The sequence below is a fragment of the Toxorhynchites rutilus genome, chromosome 1 (assembly GCF_029784135.1).
Source record: "Toxorhynchites rutilus septentrionalis strain SRP chromosome 1, ASM2978413v1, whole genome shotgun sequence".
In the NCBI taxonomy this organism is placed as follows: domain Eukaryota; kingdom Metazoa; phylum Arthropoda; class Insecta; order Diptera; family Culicidae; genus Toxorhynchites; species Toxorhynchites rutilus.
Window position 1 is genome coordinate 82,157,496 of NC_073744.1, and position 11,484 is coordinate 82,168,979.

An 11,484-nucleotide genomic window follows, 5' to 3' on the forward strand; every position below is an offset into this window, starting at 1 on the left:
TGGACGACGATAAAAAGGTAAGTGACAATATGTATTTAGCTGTGTATAAAACTAATTGTAGCCATTTTTCAGGTGTGGACTCTGGCAAGTTTTAAGTGTTGATAGTGTGTAATGTCCGTAGTTGTTTAAGTGTTGTTGGTATTAATAAAGTGTAAAATGAAATAAAATTTGTTTCCTTTGGGATATCCGTCTGGGCCGATTTCGTTTGGAATTACTCATTAGTGATACAACTAACCGTTGGGAATGTAAATAAAAAATACGTTTTTCCTCCGTGTGGTCGGTATCTGTTACTGCTGTTACTCGCTACATTTTTCATGTTTTTTCATGTCCAACGCTGCAACCTCATCTTGCGCTGACACATGATTCGACGTATAGTTTCGGAGCCATATATTCGACCGCGAAGCATGTCAGGCTAAAGAGCCGCTACGATTACCACCCACAATCTGATGGCTTCGTCCTCACGTATGCTATTTTCTGTTGCACCGTATAGTGTAATACCAGTACTAAATTTGTGAACGTTGGAAATTTTTGGTAAAATTTATCGCGAAAGTGTAATGAATGTTCACTTAACACATTTTTTTACGGTATTACTTCGAAATCGTTATTTATTCTTCGTAACAGCTGCTTGTTTGGTTGCGGTATTTATTGTAAAAGTATAACATATGTACAAGCACACAATGCTTTTCAATTTGTTAAGATTTCTACATGTACATTAAAAGATACATTCATGTTCGAATGATCCTTCTATACTGACTATCATTCCTTTAACAACAATTCCGAATCAAACTTTGCAATTTATAAGTAGAAACATAAGTTTTTCATTTAGAAAGCGACTCTTAGATCGGACAGCTAAACTGCAGAAAGCTTGTACGAAAGCATTTTGGAAAACTGTGTGTTTCTCTCCAAAAACTCTTCCTTCGCTTCGGATTCGAATTCAGATCCAGTTTTTACACAGAGATGCTCGGATTGCATTGGAATGGAAATTCATTCATTATTGCAAAGTGCTGAAGTTATAACGAATTTCGTGAAGTTTAATGAGGTGTGTATGGAGCTCCTTGCTAAACAGAGGCAAGGGCCTATTGTTGGAACCATTTGCGGGTTTGGCTGCTTTCATTGTGCATGCGTGGGAGTGAACGATGTGAAAATTTACCTCTATTCTACGAACCTCTTTTGTCGACGTCGTCGTTTTCTTCGTTATCTTGATCGAAATTATGCTCGTATTCCTGCAAATACAGTTGTGGAAAATGTGGAATCGAATAATGTATGTGCATGTGCGCACCGGCAGTGAAAAGTTTCCGCGGTGTGGGTGGCAGCGGTTTGCTCCGATTGTGGAAACAGGTTAAAGATTCCACAAAACGGGAAGAAATCCGTGCATAGTTTATCGCTCGGTCGACGACGACGAAGTCTTTGGCTGAGTTATATGGTTCGTATCACTAGCGAAGTGGTGATGAAGACAGCCAAGAATAGGGAAGCGAGTAAATTGCATTGTAAATTGGAAAATTTATACATTCCGTTCAATGAATTCCATTATAACCCGATCTGCGGGTTTCGTTGGCATGGGAAGGGGGGCTTTCACTGAAGCAGCGATTGGAATCGAATCCATTCCCTAACTTAGCGTGGGAAACTTGGAAATTATGATAATGGGATGTTCTGCTCATGGGGCAAACCCATGCGGTGACGATGTCGTCGCATTGTGATGCAGAATCGGCAAATTAGATCATGTGAGTACAATTGTGTAATTAGATGAATTCTGAACTATTTTCAGTTCAGAATCAGTGTAGATATTGCTGATTTGTAGACCATTTGTGCGGAATGGTTATTTTGTAATGTTGCTGGTACAGAGGGGAACTCAAATGGTCGTCCTCTACTTTTCCGTTTTAATATATGTACCATCGTCATCTATCAAGAATGAGAAAGTATTCAAATTCGACTAATAAATTAGGTTTCGCTACGAAAGTTGTACGATAAAAAAAACTGTCAAGTTTTTTATCTACTGGTGGGTCATCCCATGGTTCCCTGAGTCCGGGTCCGAGATTAAAGTAAAAATTGAGATTTCGAAAAACTTCATGTTAGAAAAAGTATACCGGGTCGGAATCAAAGGATTCTGTATTAAATTTGTAATAAACGCGCATATATGATTCATCATTTTTAACTATTCTTTATCTAAAGATATACAAATCTCGAAAAAGAGAACATATTAAACAGCGTAGCTAGATGAGGAATCTTATGACAACACATCGACAATACGATGAAATGTGCTCCACTTTTGCAACCAATTCTGCGTCCCGCCCTCAACTCAAGAGCGGGGAAGGCGCACTTTGAATTGTAGAAATGGTCCAAGCTGAAAACGGGGACAAAACGTGCACATGTGCACATTTGCTTGTACGTGGGAATTGTGCAGAACTAGCCCTCGGGCTGTAGTTAGTAATCAATCGAGAATCCATTCGTCCTCGCCGGTACCAAACCTCGTGCACGCGACGTACTTATGCGTTTGGGGCAAAATATGATTAAACGTGTGCATAACTATTGTATGCTCGCAATGAACCGTGACAAATTTCACGTTGAGATTCATGCTGATGGAGGCAATCATCGTAGATATGTGATGATGTTGACTAAGGCTTATGTGTACAAAAGTTTTTCCAGATTCTTAATTCAAAAGCTATTTGATCATCTTGCTTAATATTAAATTAATTATGTTTACACTAACTGTGAAGATTGCATTTTTTTTCTAATTTCAAAAAATGAATTCAATAAAAATTAATACATAGAATTCCGTTATATTTCTCGAAAGAGAATATTTTGAAACGTTTATTCAATTTTTTTTACAATAATATTGTGACATTAGTAACATTGGTATTACTATTCAATAGCGAAAATTTGACTTGGCAACAAACATTGTATTGATACCATTTGGAAATTGGTTATGATTTTCCTTGCATGTATGTTATGTATTAGATGTTTAATCCTAAATCAGACCTTACATGATCAGCCGTATTGACATTATGATATTCATTCGAGACTCACTTCAATTCACTTTATCATTATTCTTCAACCCTACACAATCATTTCCATTGTTATTACTTTCCTACAGTATTGTTATGGTCTCTAATTTGAAAGGTATGCTTGAATTTTTAATTCGTACACCAAAAGGCCACCATTGACCTGTGACATTTTTCCTAAGGCATGGAAAAAATCATTCGTTTTTCCAGTTAAAAAAAAAGACGGGTGGGTAATGTCGGGGACATAACCGGAGTGACGTAGGACTATACAAAAGGGACAGCTTTTGTTAAATATATATTTTAAATATATTGTTTTATTTTCTTCTCCTACGTGAATACCTATCTATCCACCTGAAAAATGGATAAGTTTACTGTTTACTCTTTATGAACATGTTGATGGTTCTGAAAAGAACCTTTGGTGTTGTGTTTTTGTTATCACTCGATATTCCCATCTTGTTCGGTTAAACCTTCCTGTTTAGCTATTGCGTTTGCCACTCGCCACAGCTTTCACAGTTGGAAAATTTCTTCCCATCCAGCTTGTGACATGTTGTTCAGTAAATTACATTTAATGCGACGTGCCGGAGAAACACTTTGCCAATCACTGAAACTAATTGATGAGCGCCGAACCGAAGCTGCTCTGTTCTTGATGCGGGTTTTCTGATTGTCGTGAGCAGCTTTGCAAGCCAAGCTGCAAACTCTATAATCGCTGTTAGGTATACTGGTGCTCCGGCACCAATCCGTTCGGCCTAGTTACCCTTGAGGAGCAATCAGTGAATGCGACCAACAGGGAACTGAAGACCTGCACGGTTCGAGTGGGACTTTGCCTTTCCCTTAACTTGTCCTCCTTTGTTACGTCCACGATGCCGATGCCGTACAACCACACGGGTTTACGGTTTGAAAGAAAATATGATATTTTTTTGGGGTCCGCGTGTTTTATACTCTAGCGGTACACACTCACAGGATAGAGACAAATCGGCAGACTCAGCCAGAGGGGCGAGTCCAACGAGACGAACGAATGAGCGTTAAAAGGGAGCGATGGCAAAAAAATACATTCATTACGATTTGTTCGCTCGTTGGATTCACATGCAGGCTAAAAAGGGTCCTTTTCAGGATCACAAAATTATCTTCAATCTAAAGAGTTTATTGTTTTGTTATCACTCGATATCCCCATCTTGTTCGGCTAAACCTTTCTGTTTAGCGATTGCGTTTGCCACTCGGCACAGCTTTCACAGTTGGAAAATTTCTTCCCATCCAGCTTGTGACATATTTTACAGTAAATTACATTCAATGGCACATCGCATTACCACCACTCAGTATCGGATTAGAGGTAATTTTAACCTGTAATTGAACATTTGCGATGACAGTGGTACAGTGTCGACTTTCAATGTGGGGTCATAATTTGGATCTCTATGTTTACAAAAATGTCCAACTAAATAAGTCGCATTACATGTCCAATTAGCTAAATGTCGAACTAATTGTAAATTACTGTACTTTCAATCTGGAAACAATTTAAGAATTGGTGAAAATTGAATAATCAGGAAAGTCCCCAACTATCAATAAGCTCAGAACAACTGCCAAATTCACATACTCATCAGATCCTGGCAAACAAATTATGAAAAAATCAATTTTTGTTTTATTATTATTTTGGATAATGTTTTAGAAAGCATTGAACTGTATTTCCTAAACTCTTTTTTGGAAGGTTTAATGGCCCTGAAAAGCGCCTTGTTTTATGGAATGGTTCCAATTTAGAAAACTTAGTACACGTGGTTTTGAAAAAAAACCATTTCGAACGCCCTCGATGCCGCCTTGTTCTGGATTTGCCACCAAAGCAGTTTGTATAAAGAACAAACTTTTTTCTTCTGCTACCTGATGCCGTTTTGCGATTGCGTTTGCCACTCGCCACTCGCCACAACTGCTTGTTGTCTTGATGTCCACCGAACCGAATGTGTTCTGTTCCGAATGCGGGTTTTCTTATCGTCGCGAGCAGCTTTGCCAGCTAACTCGATCACTTCGGCGGCCGAAACTATATAACGCCGGCTAGGTGGACTGGTGCACTGGTACTAACGCGCTCGGCCTAGCTACCCTTGCGGGGAACTCCAGATCAACACGGTTCGAGCGGGATTTTGCCTTTCCCTTCACTTTTCCTCCTTTACCATGTCCAGACATGGCTGCTTGGGTTGGTTTGTTGATGTGTTGTGATGCGAACCGATGTGGTGTACGGTTTGAATGAGAATGATCGTTACGGAAGGAAGGTATTGTATTATAGAGACTTTGAACTTTTGCAGTTCATTCGTCTCTAGCCTTGAGAAAGGCCCTTTGAAAACTCTATTCTACTTTACTCCAGCGCTACCACCTCCGCCATCTTGCCTTGAGAAAGGCACTCGATCCCTCGCCGTCCAGCCCGTCCAGCAACGATGTTGTCCAGTCGGTGTCCACACAAAGAATGATCGTTACGGCAGCGGAGCGGGGATTTTTAAGCTGACTGGCTGGCTCGAGAATTACGCATGTGTGAGACTGCGACCAATGTTTCGTTCATTTTTTCTTTTTCCTTTCCAATCGTGCTTCATTCTATTTCGCTGCTGCTCTGGTTGCCCGTTTTGGTCGGTACGATTTGAGGAGCACAAAATGGACCAATCAAAAATGGGCACATAGTGCATTTTGACAATGCTTGATATTTCACAATTATTCAATTATTTATCTCAAGAAAAATGAAATGTTATTCGTTATGATCGATGCGTAGATATATTTCCTATCAATTGATGCAAAAACCTTTGCGATCTATTGAGAAATGTTCGAGTTATAAGCGTTCCAAATCTTGCTTTTTTTCCTACTTGTTCAGTGCCTAGATTTCCATTTCACCCCCTATATCTTCCGGTTAGACGTTAGTCCTACGTCAAAATATAGGAGGTTGTGTCCAAGACACGTTGACGTAGAACTACGCTGTTATTTTATATATGCCGCTAGTGGAGAAAGTTTTGCTACTGGCGAGCGAAACCAAATCACTCAAAACTCAAAGTTCCAGAACAACATTTACTTTCATGGTGACTAAACAAACGAAATAATCTCTTTCTGTTAATATCGACAACCTCGAAAAGAGTAGCATTGCCTCATTATGATCAAGATTAGCGCAAATGCAATCCTAGTTGAAGGCAGTTTTACGACTGGCACGCGAACCCAAATAACTTATAACATTCCAGCACGACATTCAAGATCCTTGGTATTCCCCAAATAATGTATTGGCGCACAATCTTAACGCCTGCTTCACCATAGCATCAGTTGTATGCATTGATGTCATATCAAAGGCACCAACGAAGTCTTTATGATGACGGAAAACAAACAATATTAACTGCTTGCATAAATACAGAATATTTGCCTCAGCAGAGATTCATCACTAATACCCTAGCGTAAATATTTCCCTCCCTCTGTCTCCCCTTCTTGTTTAAATTTATCATTACGGCTACGTAATTTGCACCACCAATGCGCACGGGAGCAGATACAAATGGGGTTTCAGTGTAGCGAAGATGCACTATTTTTACGTACGGGTTATGAAGCACGCACGTACGCACACAAATATCCATATATCGATGGTTTGAAGCATCTAAATATACACACACTTATCATCGTTTTCACTCTTCTCAATAGAAGCCCTTTCTATTAATAATGCCTGTCTAGATTAGCTTAGCTGTTATCCTTGGTGGAAAGAGTTTTGCTACCGTCATGCGAAACCAAATCACAGGCAGAATTCCAGAACAATTATTTTCTTGGTGAGCCGACGATAGTCTAGCTTGACAATTGTGTCGCTCAAAACATTAATGCAATGGCGTCAGTTTGATGCAATGATTGCAATATCAGAAACATCAAAGAGTGAGTATCTTGGTCGCGTCCACAACTCAGTCCGAAATGAAGACATGTGATGGCGCCAAACAAGAAAGAACAAGCGATGTTTATTACTTCATATCTAGAACGATACTGAACGTTTGCCTTTCCTTTTCTTGTTGAATTAAAGAGACTTTAAACTTCTTCAGTTCATTCCCTCGAAAACTTTGATCTTTGCTTATATTACTCCTCCACCCCAATTGCCTTGAGAAAGGCACTCGTCTCCTCGCCGTACAGCTCGCTCAGCAACGGTATTGTCCAGTCGGTGTCCTCACGAAGAATGAACGTTTGCCTCAGCGAGATCCACTGTTTATACTCTAGGCGTATATTCCCCTTCGTTCTTCTTTTTTTCCTTTGTTCAATGAGATTTTAAATCTTACGATTTCCCCTTCGTTGTTCATTGATAAGTTGCACGTTATTGACAGCTCTGTTCAGGAAAGCACACAAATGAACAGAACAAATGTATGGAGAAATGAGATTGGCTCCAATTTTTGTCAATTTAAACCACATACAGACTATGGGATAGTAATGTATAGCATATCAAACAAATCTTAGAAAATTACCGATTCGATTGGTATGCAAATCGTTAAAATCCGTTCGCAGTAAAAATAGTTATTAATGTTAACTTTATTTCAAAAAAACGTGACCTGTTTTCTGTTGTGGCACCCTTAATGAAAGACGTAGTTCTACGTCAAAAGGCTGCAGGAAAATGTCAAGAATTATAGAGGAATCGCTAGCCTTTGTTCAGTTTCCAAATCATTCGAACTTAAAGTGTTGGACTACATCTCTCATGTTCTAGAAATTACATCTCAATTCAACAACATGGTTTCGTTCCTAAATGATCTACTTCCACAAATCTGGTACTGTACACCTCATTGATCGCTCGCTCTCTACAGCCAACATGCCAACAAATTGATGCCGTATACACTGGTTTTTCGACAGCGTTCGACAAAATAAATCATGAAATTGCTTCGACATATTGGATTCCCCGGCAACTTCTTGAACTGGTTACGTTCATACCTTACTGATCGTGTGATGTCAGTGAAAATCGTTTTTTTTTTTTTTCCAAAATATATATTTTTATCAAGGCTCAAGGCGCGTTAGCCTCACGGGGCCGGGAGCTCGAGGTTAGTATTACAAGTGTTTTCGTAATTCGGATGTTGCTGTCTCCAATGCTCTGTACGTGTGCTCGACACGGGATACTTCCTATTGGGATGCAGCTGACTCTTAAGCCGGGTTCAGACGGTGCGAGTAAGCATACGAGTCGGTCTAGTCAGTTACTGCAGTGCAGCTACTCACACCGTGTGAACACATCATGCCAGTTATTGTCATGTGTGATCCGGCGTGCGAGCTACTTCAAAGTTTTTTGAATTTACTCGCACTTGCATGCTTCACAACGTCAAAAACAGAATTTAGCGTTCGAATCAGTGATGCCAAATGTAATGAAATGTCTCAATTTTTAAGATATTTGAAAATATGTGAAGATATTTATAGACTTGAAAATTATTGGAAAAACAAATAAAACCCTCATAGTTTCTAAACGAAATAATTGTTATTTCGTTTTGCACGCTGGCGGGGCACGCTTTCTTTTTGAGATAGTTTTCTTGAGAATCTCTAATATAGAATCATTATCAGATCACAACTTACAAAAAAAAGTATTGTTCTAAGAAACAGAATACATATTCGATTTAAAAAAGTACATTTTCATTCATTATTAAAATTTTTGAAGCGTATTTATTGCACCTGCAAATCGACTATCATTTTCATTTCACAAAATAAATAAAATTAAAAAAAAAATCTTTTAGACTACCATTTATAACATCACATCCTTTCGGAATTATCTGAGCTATGGATGTTTTCGAGATTCTAAAAAATATCGACAACAATCCCAACGATATTCCAAAACAAAGGCACATCAATGTCATTTCTAATTTAACTCTTGCAGGTACAGCATCCCTCATGACTGTATCTTGGCGTTGTATTCGTGGAGCAATTAAATCCAACAGTTTTTTCACTTGTTCAGGTGTTATTATCAACACTGCTCTGTAATCACGGGGATCCTCATCGTAGAGTTCCTTCAATATTGTATTTGTTGCTCCTTTTCTTTGCATCTAATTCCTGGCCCGAATCCTTTTCTCTTTCTGCTTTTTCGGATAGTACCTTCAGTTCAAAGAAATTCAGCACAAAGTATGTATTTTTAAACACGATCAGCGTTTGTTTTGCTATAAAATTGTGTGATGATACATTCAACTGAAAACCTAAGATGAAAACTGCCAATAAAGAAGTCGATTTTGGACCAATCATTTGACAAATTCGGACCTGATTGCTGTTTCTGACTATTTGATGGACATTTGAAAAGTCGCCTGGCATCCCTGGTAAACCCGTGCCGTAGTATCTAGTTTCTCGCCAGCAGCTCACACTGTGTGAACGGACAAGGCGAGTCAACCAATTGTCAAGCGAGTCCACCGGGTCAGTAGCTGCTCATTGTCAAGTCAGCTACTAGCAACGTATAAATGGGCCTTTAATCAGCAATGCCCCCTTAGGCCGATTACACATTATCCGGTTTCTGCCGGACCGGTTTGAAACCCAAATGGCAAATTTCGACCGTACCAACCTCTTCACGGCGCCGTGATGCAGCCGTCTACTGCGACTACAATGTCCGGTGACCGGACAAGCATTATTCGCGATCTCAGTAGTATAGTATCGACGTCTGGTGGAGACATCAGTTTGGGGAAGCAAATCATCCTCTATAAGATTATTAGACCTCAAAACTGTTTTAAGTTACTCAATTTTTTAATGAAAATTTTTACTTCATGTTATTTTATTACTTCAAACACGAAGTACTGACTTTTACTTAACCATTTTTGTATAATTTTCTTGATATTTTCACTAAAACTCATCATTATAATATAAAATCAATGTTAAACACAATTCTTGTTCAGGGATTTTTCCCTACTTGCAAAAGAACGTGTTACTTTATTACAAAACGAACATATTTCATCAGAAAATAATAATTTTCATTCATAATTTTTATTTTGTATATGAGTTTATTGCACCTGAAAATCCATTATAACTATCATTTCCCAAAAGCGGCGCACGAAGCTCTATGCCATCAACATGAATTGACAGTTTTTTGTCATGCTGTTAGTATTAGTGCAATTCAGGCAATTTTTCGTCTCATGTAATAGTATGTGTGCACTATTGACGTTTGTTTGTTGATTTTGAAACCAGTTGATAATTTGCAAGTGATGTGGATGCTGAAATTTTTATTTCACTTCTTCAACAACTACCAGTGCTGTGGAACTAATTCTGTGATGCAAATTTCTGCTCAAAGAGAAGCAATGGTCACAGGTGCACGATGTCATCATTGAGCATATTGCCACGGACGGTGTTATTAACGGTGAGTGGTGTTTTTCGACAAGCAGATCGAGTTATTTAATTAACCTCTATTTTTTGTTCACAGGCAACATTCCTTATTTGAAATTATTACTGAACGAGATCGGGGAGGTCAAACAAATCTCCAACTGGTTCATCGAGGGGCGGATTTTGAGCGACTTAATCGAGCTGAATGAGAAGGTTAGTTTTTGTTAATTTGAACACACTAAAAATAATTCTCTCGTCTAATATTCTTTGGGTATTCCAGTTTGACCTGACCCGGGACACGATCGACGACGAAACCGAGGCACTCAAGCCCAAACTGTCCTATATGTGCTCTGTGGTCAAAATGTTCCCATGCCCGACCCCAAAGCATCGGTTCTGTCAGAACGAAATTCCAGCTTATCAGATTCGGTCATTCTTTGCATTTTTGATGCGAATTGGGCTCGAGAAGCTGTCATTGCCCCAGGATTACGTGCTCGAGGAATTGCGGCATATGTTGAGCGCGTTCTTGGACGAGGATCAGCGTAAGCAGCAATGGAATAGTGTTTGAACGAATTATGTTATTTTAATCGTTAATTTTTTTCTGTAATAATGAAATAAAAAACACTAAAATGAATAGATGTGCATACATACTCTTGTAAGTAATTTCCAAAATAATCACAGGAAGTGAACCCATTATACATATAAATAAATAGTGCCTCTAGCTTATTACGGAATGTTATTATTATTGGTTCATCAAATTACACTTTTATCTAACCGTGTTTCTGAGACTGTTGAAAAAATATGTGGCAACAGAGCGTGTGAAATAAATCATGCTATTCGTGTATGCTTGGAAACAAAATAATTATGCGTATGAATGAGTAAACCGCAACTGGACTAGAGTTAGTTTTTGTAAACGTATTCTGAAGTGGGGCGGAAGTATTCACGATAGGTACGTTAAGAACGCCGTTATGATGCAGGATGTGCGTAATGTCCGTGAGGCCTGGTCTCACTTTGATCATGCTCATGTGTGCTACACTCCAACAATCGGCCTTATGTACTTTCCAAGGAACAAACATATGAGAACGCTCGTGGTTGCCGCAGCAGCTATGGGTTTAAGATTTTCCGTCTGCAGTCAGCTGCAAGTAACCGGAATATTTGAAGCAAAGTTTACCTGTCAAATCCACTTATAAATAAATGCATGTATGTATTTGTGAGAGATGTACGGTTTTGTGTAGCACGAGGTCTCTTT

General features: G+C 39.0%; 1 long non-coding RNA gene across 1 annotated transcript; it reads left to right on the top strand.

Annotated features, from left to right (window-relative positions):
* The first annotated feature begins 10,060 nt into the window (after nt 1–10,060).
* LOC129763337 (uncharacterized) lies at nt 10,061–10,874 on the top strand. Its single transcript, XR_008740887.1, has 3 exons — nt 10,061–10,275; nt 10,339–10,451; nt 10,519–10,874. It is a non-coding gene; the product is annotated as an uncharacterized LOC129763337 (long non-coding RNA).
* The last annotated feature ends 610 nt before the right edge of the window (nt 10,875–11,484 follow it).